This window comes from Octopus sinensis, linkage group LG3 (assembly GCF_006345805.1).
Source record: "Octopus sinensis linkage group LG3, ASM634580v1, whole genome shotgun sequence".
NCBI classification, from domain to species: domain Eukaryota; kingdom Metazoa; phylum Mollusca; class Cephalopoda; order Octopoda; family Octopodidae; genus Octopus; species Octopus sinensis.
Window position 1 is genome coordinate 45,279,908 of NC_042999.1, and position 17,063 is coordinate 45,296,970.

Genomic DNA, 17,063 nt, shown 5'->3' on the forward strand with positions numbered 1-17,063 from the left:
TTTCCATGTTGCTCCAGTTCACTACAATAATCAGTTGTGACATCACTGATGCCAAACTGTATCAGCCTTTGCATTTCCCTTGGATAACATTGGTGGTGTGGAGAGGGGAGGCTGGTATGCATGGGTGACTGTTGGTCTTCCATAAACAACCCTTACCTGGACTTGAGCCTCGGAGGGTAATTTTCTAGGTGTAATCCCATGGTCATTCATAACTGAAGGGGGTCTTTACCTTTTAATATGAAAGAAGGAGCAAGAGGAGAACAAGTTTCTTGTGTTGAGAAGCTATCTCATTATTCCAATTTTTGAAGAAATGTTGGAAGTGATGGAAAGAGAAATAAATAAAACAATGATGATGTGATGACTGGATAGACCCTCAAGGTATGAGGTAGATTGAATGAGTGAGACAGAGGAGCCAGGAGTGTGGGTGGGTGAAGTATGCGAGAGTGTATGGGGGAGTGAAAGATTGAAAATAGCTGAAGGGTGGAGAAGTAGGCAACGACTGTAAAAATTGGGTAGGGTTGAAGAGTGGCTGGAATAAATGGTGGGGGATGACCAATAAACTATGAGTTGGGTAGGAGATGACTGACAGTGCAGAGAAAAGTAAGGAAGAGCTGGCAGAAATCTTAGCATGCTGGGCGAAATGCTTAGCGGTAATTCTCTGCCGTTACATTCTGAGTTCAGATTCCGACGAGGTCAACTTTGCCTTTCAACCTTTCGGGGTTGATAAATTAAGTACCAGTTACGTACTGTGGTCGATGTAATCGACTTCGTCCGTTTGACTGTCCTTGTTTGTCCCCTCTATGTTTAGTTCCTTGTGGGAAATAAAGAGATAAGAAACGTTAGCATGCGGGGCGAAATGCTTAGCGGTAATTCTTTGCCGTTACATTCTGAGTTCAGATTCCGCCGAGGTCGACTTTGCCTTTCATCCTTTTGGGGTCGATAAATTAAGTACCAGTTACGCACTGGGGTCGATGTAATCGACTTAATCCGTTTGTCTGTCCTTGTTTGTCCTCTCTGTGTTTAGCCCCTCGTGGGTAGTAAAGAAATAGGTATTTTGTCTGCCGTTACATTCTGATTTCAGATTCTGCCGAGGTCGACTTTGCCTTTCATCCTTTTGGGGTCGATAAATTAAGTACCAGTTACGCACTGGGGTCGATGTAATCGACTTAATCCCTTTGTCTGTCCTTGTTTGTCTCCTCTATGTTTAGCCCCTTGTGGGCAATAAAGAAATATGAAAAATGAGGAAGAGCAGCAGAATAGTAATGATAATGCAGTGAACAGGAGAAAGACAAGAGAGAGATGTGTTGTTGGAGAGGTTGCAGGAGTAGATAGCGATGAGAAAGGAAGACATAGTGGAGGAGGAAAGTGAGAGATGTATTGTGGTGCAGGAGGAGAGTGAGAAACGTATCGTGGTGGATGAAGAGAGATAATCTGGAAGCTTAGTGTGGGTGGATATGATCTATGTAAAATGTAGGTGCCGAGAGAACAGTATTAATGGATAAAAGATGGGTAACAACTGAAATAGTTCTGAATAGCAAGAAGAGTGATTTCAAGGAAGAGCTGGAGTTAGATAGATAATGAGAAATGGGAGTGTCTTCAAGAAGAAATTGGGCAAAGGGCCCAGTTATGTGTGTGTGCGTGTGTGTGTGTGTGTGTGTGTGTATGAGTGTGCGTGTGTGTGTGTGTGTATGTGTGTGTATATATATATATATACACATACATACATATATATATATATATATATATATATATGTGTGTGTGTGGTGTGTGTGTGTGTGTGTGTGTGTGTATGTATGTATATGTATATACACACACACACACCCATATTACTTTGCTAGAATTTGAGATATACAGAGATTGATTCTTTGTAGCAGCTTGCTGACCGCTATCTTTTTTTGCCTTCCAAGGGTATTTACCTGATCTTCTAAGCTGTTTTCATAGTTATTCTGCTTTTGAGATTTCCTTTATTTTCAATATACATCTACACATATCACATGTCCATAGCAGCACAATCTCATTTCTCGTCAGATGTTCAGACAGAGTAGAGAATTTGAAAGAAAAATTCAAAATGGCTTCTGAGTGTTTAGGTTTCTATTATTGAACTATGGTAATTTGATCGTTATGCTATTAGAGAGACATCTGTTATTTTATATTCATTTTTAGACACACATGTTGGCTGGATGCTAATATCACTTTGATAGCAGGTTGCAACAGATTATATTCAGTGACATCAATCCCTTGTATTGGGTACTGCAAATGGATGGGTTGCCAAAATCAGAGTTTGAAAACCTTAGTGGTCGTAGTTATTACATAGGAGTAAGAGTCTGATGGTGTTGGATTACAACTGAAGGAATGAGACCAATGCATGTAGGATGTAATCTGTAAGGGCAACAGGGATTCTATAATATCTATATCTATGGGTCTTTCCTAAAGAACTATAGATATTATAAACTCTTCACTCCTCAAAATGTCAAGGTTAGCTACTTATGTTTAGATACTATCACTTCAGACACTACATCCTACAAAAGATACAAACACACACCTACAGAATCCCATTGTATACTTCAATCTGTAACTGTTGAAATCCCATGAACTTTCTACTGAGAAAATCCTGTCTCTCAAAGGCAATAGTCTATAGAGTCTGCCTCACACCATCCAATGGCATCACCAGATACTACACAGGTATCTTTTAATGAAAGATATACAGCACACATGTAACCTTCCAGACATAGGAATAGGGGAGACTTTAGGTCCTTATCCTGTTTCATTGCGATGCTCTGGAACCATCCAAATGATTTCTCCAACATCGAATGGTGTATTCTTGATAGACCCCACTCTTTGCTCACCCAGCACTTGTAACTGCCTGCTCTGCTTCCATGAGAAGCTGTGTACTCATCACTAAGGAGAATGAGCTATCTTATTGTTCTACACACTCCACATGTCTGTGAAACTTTTAGTAATGTAGAGCTGTATCACTGCAATCATGTATGTGTGGTGTGTGTGTGTGTGTGTATGTGTGTATGTGCATGGTTGTTTCTGTGCCTGTATAACTGCAGACATACATATATATATATATGTATGTAAGTATGTATAGGCTCAAAACGTAAAAGACTTGTTCTGTTTCTATTCCTGAGCGCCATACTAATATGATTGCTTGTTTGTACTCCACCTGCCTTTGTCTTTTGTTTATTTTCGTAAACCTTCCCGTTATATATATATATATATATATATATATATATATATACCAATTAAGGACTGAACACGAAAAGTGGACAGTCAACATGCTAGATGTAGATGTCAAATCGCCATTCTCCACAAAAAGTCTATGTTCTCAGATCAAACTCAACACAAAACCAAAGCAATAAACAAGTGAAAAATATACGAAATAAATATTTACCCATGTACTAAATTTAGTTTCGCTTGTTATTTTCCGCAAGGAAGATGGTTGCACTTTTCCTTGCGGAAAATAACAACCGAAACTAAATTTAGTACATGGGTAAATATTTATTTCGTATATTTTTCACTTGTTTATTGCTTTGGTTTTGTGTTGAGTTTGATCTGAGAACATAGACTTTTTGTGGAGAATGGCGATTTGACATCTACATCTAGCATGTTGACTGTCCACTTTTCGTGTTCAGTCCTTAATTGGTATATATAAATATTTTAATCTTCGGATTCTTTCTTTAATATGCTAGACCACTGGTTCTAATTGATAAATATCAATTTTTACCCTAAATTTTAATTTTATATAAATATTTGTTCTCTAACTGATAAATTAACTGCTGCTAACTATTAGCTGCAGGCTAGTTTTCTCGGGTCTCATCGCGCCAAAAGTAGAGACATTTGAAATATATATTTCAAATGTAATAGGCCGTACTCCATGCACGCGATATTTCGGTATCGTGTTGGCATTTAGTATAGCAAATTGCATTTTATATGGGACCATGCTGATGATGGTTGCACTTTTCCTTGCGGAAAATAACAACCGACACTAAATTTAGTACATGGGTAAATATTTATTTCGTATATTTTTCACTTGTTTATTGCTTTGGTTTTGTGTTGAGTTTGATCTGAGAACATAGACTTTTTGTGGAGAATGGCGATTTGACGTCTATATCTAGCATGTTGACTGTCCACTTTTCGTGTTCAGTCCTTAATTGGTATATATAAATATTTTAATCTTCGGATTCTTTCTTTAATATGCTAGACCACTGGTTCTAATTGATAAATATCAATTTTTACCCTAAATTTTAATTTTATATATATATATATATATATATATATATCAGCAGTCAACCAGTTTCCAGGTGAGTAAAAATGTTAGTTCAGTGGAGATTATTAAATTATTTGGTTAGTAATTTGATTTAAGGTTATAAGTTATTAAGGCTGTTTGAGTTGTATTTTCTCCACTATAGGATATGGTTCAATCAACAGTCATATATGATGTAGAATATGTGTTTATTTAGACATTAAGTGTTCACAGTTAGTTAGTATTTGTTATTTTTTGGCTTTTTTGTTTTGAATATGTTCATGGTACATGGCAGTATTTGTGATTATAACATATCTATATTGATTAGTTTAGTTTATACCGTTCACATTTATTTATTCTTTAGTTTATTCTTTATAGGTGTTACTTATTATCGATTGGATTGTTGATTGACCTGGATGATTATTGATTTTGTAATTTATTTAATTGAATATTTGTTTGTATTAAAATGTATTAATGTTATAGGTGATTAAATTAGTAATTATGATCCAGGTGTAAACTGTTAGGTTGTACAGTCTCAGGCAGTGTTAAATTATGTGTTTCTAAGGCTGTTTTTTACTGGTGAAAGTAGTGATCCTGCCTCTAGGTGTCGAAATCACATTGATACCCATTAGGCAGCTGAGGAGGGAACTTCCAGTTTTCTTAAGTTTATTCCTTCACTAGTTATGTTTTTAAGGTTAGATAAGAGGTGTGACTTATTAATTTAATGATATAGGATAAATGTTACATACTTATATCTATCTATCTATCTATCTATCTATCTATCTATCTATCTATCTATCTATCTATCTATCTATCTATCTATCTATCTATTTATCTATCTATCTCTATATGTATACACACACACACACTCACATACACACACATGCACACACACACAAATATATAAATAAATAGAAGAGGAGCCAAAGTTCAAAGTGTAAGAAGAAGGTTAGCTTCAAGTAATCTGTAGTAAATATAAAAAGCAACTTTCATCTGTAGTAAATCTGTAGTAAATATAAAAAGCAACTTTCATCTCAATAAATCACATAAAACACTATTGTTCCATGGGAACAATAGTGTTTTATGTGGTTTATTGAGATGAAAGGTTGTGGATTTTTTCTTATTGAAGTACAATAAATTGCAAAAAGTTGAGGCTTAACAATATGTTCCAAATTCCACTCTTATAACTAGTGCAGTGCAATGCTGGACATCATACCACAGGGTTGGCTACTATATTCTAAGGTTGTTTTTTACTGGTGAAAGTAGTGATCCTGCCTCTAGGTGTCGAAATCACATTGATACCCATTAGGCAGCTGAGGAGGGAACTTCCAGTTTTCTTAAGTTTATTCCTTCACTAGCCTATCCCGTGGTTTGATTATTTGAATACTAAATATACCACCACCACCACAACCATCATCATCATCATTTAATGTCACCTTACCATGCTGCCATAGGTTGGATGGTTTAAAAGGAGCTGGCAATTCAGATGACCTGAGTGGAGGTGCATGGCTTAGTGGTTAAGATGTTGGACTCATGATCGTAAGATTGTGGTTCAAAATCCTGGAATGGGTGATGTGTTGTGTTATTGAACAAAACACTTCAATTCATGTTGCTCCAATCCAGTCAGCTGCCAAACTTTAGGCGCAGGAGTGGCTATGTGGTAAGTAGCTTGGTTACCAACCACATGGTTCCGGGTTCAGTTCCACTGTGTGGCACCTTAGGCAAGTGTTTTCTACTGTAGGCTTGGGCCGCCAAAGCCTTGTGAGTGGATTTGGCTGATGGAAACTGAAAGAAGCTCGCCGTATATATGTATATCTATGTGTCTGTATATGTTGTGTATCTGTGTTTGTTCCCCAAACATCGCTTGAAAACCAATGCTGGTATGTTTAGGTCCCTGTAACGTAGCGGTTCGGAAAAAGAGACACATAGAATAAGTACTAGGCTTACGGAGAATAAGTCCTGGAGTTGATTTGATTCAACTAAAGGTGGTGCTCCAGCATGGCCACAGTCAAATGACTGAAAAAAGTAAAAGAATAAAAGAATAATCCTATGACAAACCGGTGTTCCATCTGGGTGGGGAATATATATGTCACGAAACTGGTAAACCGGCCCTTATGAGTCAGTATGACTCATGAAGGTGACTTTACCTTACATCTGAAGACAGAAGACTGTGCCATGCTCTGGTACGGTTTGTTATTTCTTTATTGCCCACAAGGGGCTAAACATAGATGGGACAAATAAGGACAGACAAAGGGATTAAGTCAATTACATCGACCCCAGTGCATAAGTAGTACTTAATTTATTAACCCCGAAAGGATGAAAAGCAAAGTTGACCTCAGTGGAATTTGAAATCAGAATGTAAAGGCAGATAAAATACTGCAAAACATTTTGCCCGGCGTGCTAACGTTTATTATTTCCTTATTGCCCACAAGGGGCTAAACATAGAGGGGACAAATAAGGACAAACAAAGGGATTAAGTCAAAGATATTGACCCCAGTGCATAACTGGTACTTAATTTATCGACCCCAAAAGGATGAAAGGCAAAGTCAACCTTGGTGGAATTTGAACTCAGAACATAACGGCAGACGAAATACTGCTAAGCATTTTGCCTGGCGTGCTAACATTTCTTATTTCTTTATTGCTCACAAGGGGCTAAACATAGAGGGGACAAACAAAGACAGACAAAGGGATTAAGCATTTCGTCTGGTGTGCTAGTGTTTCTACCAGCTTGCCGCCTTCTAAATGTATATCTGTATATGTAAACATCATGTACATAATATTATATATTACAAATATATATATATATAATATATATATATATATATATATATATATATATAATATATATATATATTATATATATATATAAATATAGCTAGCTAGCTAGCTAGATAGATAGATAGATAGATTACAAAATCTATAACAAAATTTTAAAATGTATAAATTCAGGTCCATTTTCAAACCCTAAAACAAATTATATATATATATATATATATATATATATATATATATATATATATACATATATATACATATATATTTATACACATATGTACACACACAAACACACATACACACACACACTCACAGGTAGACACACACATATAATATATGAAGTCCAGCATACACCAGCATAACAAACAGCCATTAAATGATGATGATGATGATGATAGTGATGAAGATGATGATGGTGATGACGATGATGATGATTTATATAATATATGATACATATATCTGTATGTAATTATATATGTATGTATGTATGTACGTATATATATTTTTCATGTATGTATGCATGTACGTATATAGGTTGGTAGGTAGGAAGGTAGTTAGGTAGGTAGGCAGGTCGGTAGGTAGGTCGGTAGGTAGGTAGATAGGTAGGTAGGCAGGTAGGTTGGTAACTAGGTAGATAGGTATGCATTGCAAAATTTATAGATGCCAAAGACAGTTCCAATCAATAGTTAGAATGACTGACTATATAGAAAGAGTAAGCTACTTTAACGGATAGATACACAGAAATTGACCTTAGAATTTCAGTCCATTAACGGAATCATCAAAATATGTTAGAATTTTCAGATACATCATGGCTTTTATTGCTGTTGGAGCTTCATCTGTATAAACGTTCTCACTCACTTTTAGTAGTCCATTTATAGACTTTTGCAGAACACTAAAATAACTATATTATGCTACATTGCATTATATTATTTAAATATTAAATTACATTATGTGCAAGAAGGCCATTTTTACTCTGAAATGTAAACAACGCAAAAAATAGTCGCATTGTATAAAAGTGTGTTTGTGTAGTGCCAGGTAATTTAGTACATCGGTAAATATGCAATAAATTGAATATGTAGAGTTTGTTGTCTGATTTTCCATTCTTAGTCTTGATCCCAGTTTAAAGAAATTTTCTAACTTCATTAAATTTTTGTTTATAAGCTAATTATGATGGCCATAGTTTTGCATTTATCTTTTAAAACTGGAAGGATTTATATGTACTCTAAGTAACCTTGGCTAGATAAAGCCATTGCTATATAAATCATTATAGTCTGTTAATTCTTATATTCTGTATGTATGTATGTGGGTGTGTGTCTGTGTGCATGCATTTGTGTGTGTATGTGTGTGTATGTGTATATGTGTGTGTATTTATGTGTCTATGTATGTATATGTATGTATGTATGTGCGTCTCCTCTATTTTTTAATGATTATAAATCTTCCACTGAGGAGAGACCTGGTTTCCAACAAAGATACAAAGCTCCATCTTTGGGATGTAGTTAACACAGGCAAATTCACATTTGGAACTTGAGAAAAGTCTTGCATATTTTTATTGTTCCACTCACAGATTGCACTTGTAATGTACGAATTGGCCAGTCAATTTCTCTATCTGAAAATTCCAGTTTATTCAGATACTCCTTTAAGCATTTACTAACAAAACCTAATGCTCCAGTTATTATTGGTATGAATCTGATTTCATAGTCTGGATATAGAAGCTGGAGGTTTCAAACAAGTTGTCCATAGATATCCTCTTTTCCTTTGATTTTCGAAGAGATGTTTACATCTGCAGGGCAGCTGACTTCAATGAAGGTACATATCTTTGCCCCTCCGTCCCAAACAAGAATATTTGGCTTGTTATGTTTACATTTGACAGAAGTTTTGATGGGAATATTCCAACAGTATTCCTTGAATTGGTGTTTATGAATTTATTCCATAACAGAAGGATTTTCTAACTTTAATTCAGAGCAGTCTTTTTTTGCAGATGGCATTGTAAATTGTTTTAGCAACAACATCATGCTGCATAGGAAGGTTGTACCTTGACGACATTTTAAGACAGCAGCTAATCGCAGGTATGTATGTATGTCACTATTCAGTTTTATTTCAAGATTTCTTGCCAATAGAGAAAAATTTGGTTTCTAACCTAGATTCAAGGTCATCATCATCATCATCATCATTTAATGTCTGCTTTCCATGCTGGCATGGGTTAATGGTTTGACTGAAAATTAGTAAGCTGGAGAGCCACTCCAAGTTCCAATCTGATTTGACATGGTTTCTACAGCTGGAATTTCAACAACATCAATAGGGTATTTTTGTATGTACATATGTATATGTGCAGATCTGTATGTTTTGTTTTATGCATGTATTCTCGTGCATACAGGGGAATGTTGATTATACTGATCCCAATGCTCAACCAACAGGTACTTATCTTATTAACTCTGAATATATGAAAGGCAAATTCAACTGTTGAGGTTGAATTTGCCTTTAATTTTATGGTTAATTAATTAACCATGGTTAATTTTATTAACCATAGCAATTAGTCTACCTCACCATCTTTTTGATCATCACATGACCCACTTTATGAAAATCACTGATCTAGAGGAGGAGGCTGTGAACTGAGCTTCATAGGCTCTCCATAAATATTGCAGTTTTTCCAATTGCATGAACTAAAAGTCATAGGGTGATGGAATAAACGACCTGCATCAACTTGCTATAAAAGCAGGTAGTAATTTTACCTTATACTTATTCTTAGTGCAAGTTTTGAAGAGTGTAGTTCAATTTTAACAGTTATTTTCTCAAAGCTATATTGGAAGTGACAAAGTAACATATTTGGCATATTTCACTTTTTGAGTTCAATAAAGACAACAACGCAATAGAAAGTGCAAGGAATATTAATGCAATATATGGGGATCGGACAATAAGTATAAGCCTGTGTCAACAGTGGTTTCAGAAATTCCAAACTGGAGACTACAGCCTAGAAGACGAGCCTCATCCTGGAAGATCTGTAGAGTGCAATGAGGACATCCTGCAAACCCTAGTGGAACAAAATCCCATCATAACTGTTGAGGAACTAGCAGAGAAGCTTGGATATGGTCATTCAACTATTCATCAACACCTGCATATAATCAGAAAAGTCAGTAAACTGGCTCAATGGGTTTCTCACAAACTTTCTGAGTCTAATCGCATGCAGAGAGTGAATGTATCTTCTTCTTTGCTGTCACATCTCACGAATGAACCTCTTTTGGACTGAATAGTGACTGGTGATGAGAAATGGATTCTCTATAAAAAAGTCAAGACCGGGTAGGGAAATGAGAAACACTTGCACCACAGGCTAAAGAAGGTCTTCACACACGTAAGGTCTTGTTATCTGTTTGGTGGGATATGAAAGGTTTAGTCTACTTTGAACTTTTAAACCCAAACCAAAGGATAACAAAGGAGATCTACTGCCAGCAGCTTGAGCAGCTTAAGTCAGTACTAGAAGGAAAACAAACATCTTTGGTTTCAAGATGAAAGGTGTTTTCCCATCAGGATAATGTTTGGCTAATGTTTATTTGTAGTGGAACAGCCTACTTCTCTCACTCAGGTGTGTCCTTCAGAATACCTCCCCTTTTGAGATTTTTGTTTTCTTCACACAACATTATTATATATTTTGTTTTTTTCCTATTCCATTTCTTTTTCTTCCACACACAGAATCTTTTTTTCCAGAATGCCCCAGGTAGTACTAGCTCTACATTCTTACCAGTAGTACTTCAAATATATTAGTGACCTGACTGAAATCCTTCAATGCATCATCATCATCATCATCATCATCATCATCATCATCATTATTATTTTTCTTTATTCTTCTTTACACACCATTATTATATTTTTTTTTTCATATTCCAGTTTTTCCTTTCACTCACAGAATTTCTTTCTCCAGAATGCCCCAGGTAGTACCAGCTCTACATTCTTACCAGCAGCACTTACAAACACATAGCAACCTGACTGGAATACTTCAAACAGACTTATATTATTTTTTTTTTTCTGTATCACACTATTGTGGAGTGCATGAAATTAGAATCCTCATCCCCTCTTTTACAAAGTGAGAGGATTTTTAATATTTTCCACTACGTGTTGTTCAAATCCTTCTTCAACAGATTTTAAATATTTTCCACTGTGTGTCGTTTGAATCCTCGTCACCACTGTTGTATCTTGCTCAACACTAATATGTCCTGCATTATAACAATGTACCGCATTGACTGCATGACTGGCACGAACAGTGTACTTCACCAACTGACACCACATGTTGTGTCTGTCCACTGTGTATTTGTAGCGGAATAGCCAACTGCTCTTACTCGGGGATGTCCTCGACAACATATATATATATATATATATCATCATCATCATCATCATCATCATTTAGCGTCCGTTTTCCATGCTAGCATGGGTTGGACGGTTCTACTAGGGTCTGTGAAGCCAGAAGGCTTCATCAGGCCCAGTCAGATCTGGCAGTGTTTCTACGGCTGGATGCCCTTCCTAACGCCAACCACTCCGTGAGTGTAGTGGGTGCTTTTTACGTGCCACCCGCACTGGTGCCAGACAGAGCTGGCAAACGGCCACGAACGGATGGTGCTTTTTATGTGCCACCGGCACGAGGGCCAGGCGAGGCTGGCAACGGACACGAAACGGGGCGGTGCTGGCAACGGTCGCGAAACGGAAAGTTCTCTTACATGCCACCGGCACTGGTAACACATCTGCAATTTCCATTGATCGATTTCCATTGATCGATTTCGATTCTGATCCTCACTTGCCTCAATGGGTCTTCACAAATATATATATATATATTTATGTGTGTGTGTGTGTGTATTTTTGTCTATGTCTGTACCTTCACTATCACTTGACAACCAATGTTGGTTTCTTCACGTTCTTGTAACTTAGTAGTTCAGCAAAAGGGACCAATACAATAAGTACTAAGCTTACAAAGAATAAATCTTGGGGTCGATTTCTTTGACTAAAAAAATCCTTAAAGGTAGTGCTTTAGTATGGCCACAGTCAAACGACTAAAACAAGTAAAAGAATAAAAAAATATATACACACACACATATATCATCATCATCATCATCATCATCATCATCGTTTAATGTCCATTTTTCATGCTGGTATGGGTTGAACAGCTTGACTGAGGTCTGGAAAGCCAGTGGCTGCAGCAGGATCCAATCTGATCTGGCAATGTTTCTACAGCTGGATGCCCTTCTGAACGTCAACCTTGCTGAGAGTGTAGTGGGTGCTTTTACATGCCATTGGTACAGAGCCAGTCAGGTGGCCCTTGCATTGATCACATTCAGATGGTGCTTTTTATATGTCACTGACACGGGAGCCAGTCAGGGGCCACTGGCATCAACCATATTCGGATGGTGCTTTTTACATACCTCCGGCATGGGTGCCAGTCAGGCTGACCTGGCATTGACCACGATATATGTGTATATAAGTATATATATGTATGTATATATATATATATATACTTTATTTAAAGCAGCAGAAAATTCAACAAAAACTTACTCTGAGTTTCACGTTGCCGTTCATCGGACAGTTTTTGCTAGCAAAAACTGTCCGATGAACGGCTACGTGAAACTCAGAGTAACAGGTTTTGTTGAATTTTCTGCTGCTTTAAATAAAGCATATTACTCTACCACTGGTATTTGAGTACTCTTTTTTCCACCTTGTTTCACATTTATGTGTTTACTCCGGTATATATATATATATATATATATATATATATATATATATATTATATATATATATATATATATATATATATATATATATATATATATATATATATACGTATGTATATAGCCGTGCCGATGGCACGTAAAATCCATCATTCAAACATGATCGTTAAAGGATGATGATGATGATGATGATGATGATGATATATATGTGTGTGTGTATGATGTATATGTGTTTGTGTGTGCATGTGTGTGTAATCTTGTCTTCCTATCTCTGTCTTGACAGCCTTTATGTCCTTCATAAAAACAATATTGCTGTAATGAGGTTGTCGTCGTTTATGTCAGCCACTAAACAGGCGAAGTCATCAAGCAATTCCCTTACTGGAAACTATCCAAGGTACTAATTCTAGTAATTTAGGGGAATGAGTAGTTTACTTGGATACAAATACGGTTTGGCAAAAGGAAGGGCAACTAGCTTATAGGAAAACTACCTCAGTAATTCTCATCTAACTCATGCAGCCATGAAAAAGAAGATGTGAAAATAATGATGCGGATGGTGACAATGATGATGATGATGATGATTGTGATGATGCTGAAGGAGAAGTGGAGAATGATGATGATGATGATGATGATGATAATGAAGTCAATGATTGTAGTGGTGATAGTGGTGGTGGTGGTGATGACAATGATAATGATGAGGATGATGATGATGATGATGATGATGAGGAGGAGGAGGAGGAGGAGAAGGACAATGAAGTCAATGATGGTGGTGGTAGTTGTGACGATGACGATGATGAGGAGGATGCGGAAGAGTAGGGAGAGGAGGGAGAAGAAGGGAGGAGGGAGAAAGGGAGAGGAGGGAGAAGATGGGAGGAGGAAGAAGGGGTGGAAAAAGAAGATACAAATATGCATGTGTGTATGTGTATGTGTGTGTATGTGTGTGTGTGCACGTGTATGTGTGCAGTGGGGGCAATTGTTGAATTTCTCTACTTAGCTCTGCCTGGCCAGACCTTTAACACAGGGTTAGCTGTCTAAATGAATGTTTTGAATGCAGTCTTCAAGACTCAAATTTTCAATCTATTTATTTGGAACTTTCACTCTGTGTTTAGTCGGTTTTATACATTCCGCCATGCTGCTGAGTTTGTATAATGGCATCCTTGATATATTGTGAATTGCATGTAGTATTGTATTATCCTCTTTATTCTCTAACGAGGGGCCTTGTCTAAAACATTTGTCTCACTACTTCATCTCAATTATCTCGAAAGATTTCTTATTTTTATTGTAATGCAGCAAGTATTGGTCTGCTAATTCTGCTGATTATCCTTATTTTATTATTTGATTTGTTATTCCATTAAGAGTTGTGTGTGTGTGTGTGTGTGTGTGTGGATTTGCGCATATCTGCATCTGTGCATGTGCCAAGAGCTTTGTTGAGGTCATGTGCTGTGCTGTGCTGAAACCGTCCTGTAAGTTTGGAGAAAGAAGAAAAAAGAGGGAAGAATTTCATTCTGTTATATTCTTCCTTGAATAATAACACTCAACAAAGAAGAAATCTTCGATTTTTTTTTTTTTTTTTTTCCCCTTTTACTCTAGAGGGTAAGTAATACCAATCCCATGACACTACATAGGGCCTCTGAGACTGGAGAAGTGAGTAACCATGTGCATAAAGGTATCCTCAAACTAGAGCTTGTAACAAAGTGGGCTCTGCAAAAAGACTCCAAGGTGCCAGAAGACAATATTGGCTTGAAATTTTGACACAGGGTCAGCAGATTTTGAAGGGAGGGGCAAGTAGATTAGATCAACCACAGTATTTGACTGGTACTTATTTTATTGACCCTAAAAGGATGAAGGGTGAAGTTGACCTCAGCAGAAATTTGAACTCAGAACATAAAGACAGATGAAATGTGGTTAAGAATTTTGTCCAGTGTGATAACAATTCTACCAGTTTACCACCTTGCCAGCTGGCAATATTAAGTCTACTACTGAGGCAATGAGCTGGTGGAATCGTTTGAACCAGTGGGAAAAATGCTTAGTGGCATTTCATCCATCTTTATGATCTGAGTTCAAATTCTGCCAAAGTAAGCTTTGTTTTTCATCCTTTTAGGAGTTGATAAAATATGTACCAGCTGAGTACTGGGGTCGATGCAATCTACTTACACCCTTCCAATAAATTGCTAGTCTTGTGCCAAAATTTGGAACCAATATTAAATCTATTAATTGGCTGGATTAAGTCTACCACATAATAAGTCATGGCATGATTTGAACTCAGAATACAGAAAACTAGAATAAATATTCTTTTCAACTCTGGGCACAAGGCCGGAAATTTTGGAGAAGGAGGCCAATCGATTAGATTGATTCCAGTACACAACTGGTACTTAATTTACCAACGCAGAGAGGATGAAACGCAAAGTTGACCTTGGCGGAATTTGAACTCAGAACATAAAGATAGATTAAGTAGTGCTAAGCATTTCGTCTGACATGCTAATGTTTCTGCCAGGTTGCATTCTTTACATTCTAAGTTCAAATCTAGCCGATGTAATCTTTTCTTTTCTTTCTTCCAAAGTCAAGTATGGAGGTTGATTTGATCAAATGATTCCCTCCAACTAAATTTATGGCCTTGTGCTGTCAATGTTAGAAATTACTTGGTGTTGGACTGAAAAACACTTTAACCCTTTTGATACCAACCCAGCTGAAACTGCCTCTGGCTCTGTTGTACAAACGTCTTATTTTCAAAAGTTCTGAATTAAAATCTTCCACCAAACTTTAGCCACAATACATATTCCTAACACTAGCTTAATGATAACTAAGTTATGTTACTAAATTCTTTGTTATATCTAAAATCAATTGAAAGAAACACAGAGCATCTCAAAATAAATACAGTAACGAAAGGGTTAATGCAGTGGACAAAAAGCGTTTTGGTGGAACTGTTTGAGCACTGGACAAAATGCTAAGCAGCCTTTTTTCTGGCCTTATGTTCTGAGTTCAAACTCTGCCAAGGTCAACTTTGCTTTTTATCTTTTCGGGATTGATAAAATAAGTACCAGTTATGCACTAGGGTCGATGTAATCGACTAATCTCTACCCAACAAAAGTTTCAGGTCAGGCCTTGTGCCTAAATTAGAAAGAATCACTCGTTCTGATTCTACATTCTGCTACGAAATTTGTTGAGTTCAACTTTGCCTTTCATTCTTCAGAGGTGTTGATAAATTAAGGCATCAATGAAATACAGGAATGATTTAATTGATCCATCTATTCCCCACAAATTTATGGCTTTGCGCTTGTGTCACAAATGATTATAAATGAGTATAAGAATGATTATAAAGATGTCATATACAGTGATATCAAATAAACATGGAAAAATGGAAAAAACTCACACATAGGATGCAAACAAGCTCAATCCTTCATCAGCTGTTGACCAAATATCATCACAATTTTGACACCTTCCAACAAATGATTACTATGATAAAAAAAAACAACAGCTGTGCTATAAAATGTATAATTCTGTCATTTGCTTTGCTTGTACTCAAGAAGACCCATCCATTGATACCAGTGCTGGTGCCACTTAAAGAGCATTTGTGCTGCTGCCACATTAAAAGCACTGGTGCTGGTACCACATAAAAAGCAGTTAGTACACTTTGTGGAGTGGTTGGCATTAGAAAGGGCATCCAGCTGTAGAAACTATGTCAAAATAGACAATGGAGTCTGGTGCGGCCCTTGACCTTACCAACTCTGGTCAAACTGCCCAACCCATGCCAGCATGGAAAACGTATGCTAAATGATGGTGATGATGATGATGTGGATGTGGATGATGCTCATGATCACAATGATTAGTTCTATCATATTATTGAGACTGACTACACACTGTCGTAAGATCCGATTACGTGTATTGATACATGACCTCTATTTCTTTTGTATAGAAGCAGTATTTTTGATGATACTGTGGCTTACTAGAAAGTTTATTAAAGCAAAGCAGCAACATTTTTGACAAAACTGGTAAAAAGGCATTTTTTTCTAAGAGACACCATGGATTATTTGAAACAGAGTAAGAATTTCTAGTACATTTACTAAACAGTTTATCCAATTAAGAACACACACACACACACAGATACACACAGATGCATGCAAACATGTACATACACATGCATATGCACATATGAACCTGCACATGTATGCACACACTCAAACACCTAAATACAACCTTGCACTGCAACATACACGTGCACATACTTGCACATGTATTTATCCAATTAACTGCACTGGTATGCACTCATTTAGAGGAATCTCTGTTGATTTTGATAACAAAGATTCAGTTGTTCAATTAACTGAATTGCTTTCTCATTG

At 36.7% G+C, this 17,063-nt stretch overlaps 1 long non-coding RNA gene across 1 annotated transcript; it reads left to right on the forward strand.

Annotated features, from left to right (window-relative positions):
• Positions 1-1,773: 1,773 nt before the first annotated feature.
• LOC118762439 lies at positions 1,774-16,508 on the forward strand. Its single transcript, XR_004998191.1, has 3 exons — positions 1,774-1,801; positions 11,440-11,444; positions 16,415-16,508. It is a non-coding gene; the product is annotated as an uncharacterized LOC118762439 (long non-coding RNA).
• The last annotated feature ends 555 nt before the right edge of the window (positions 16,509-17,063 follow it).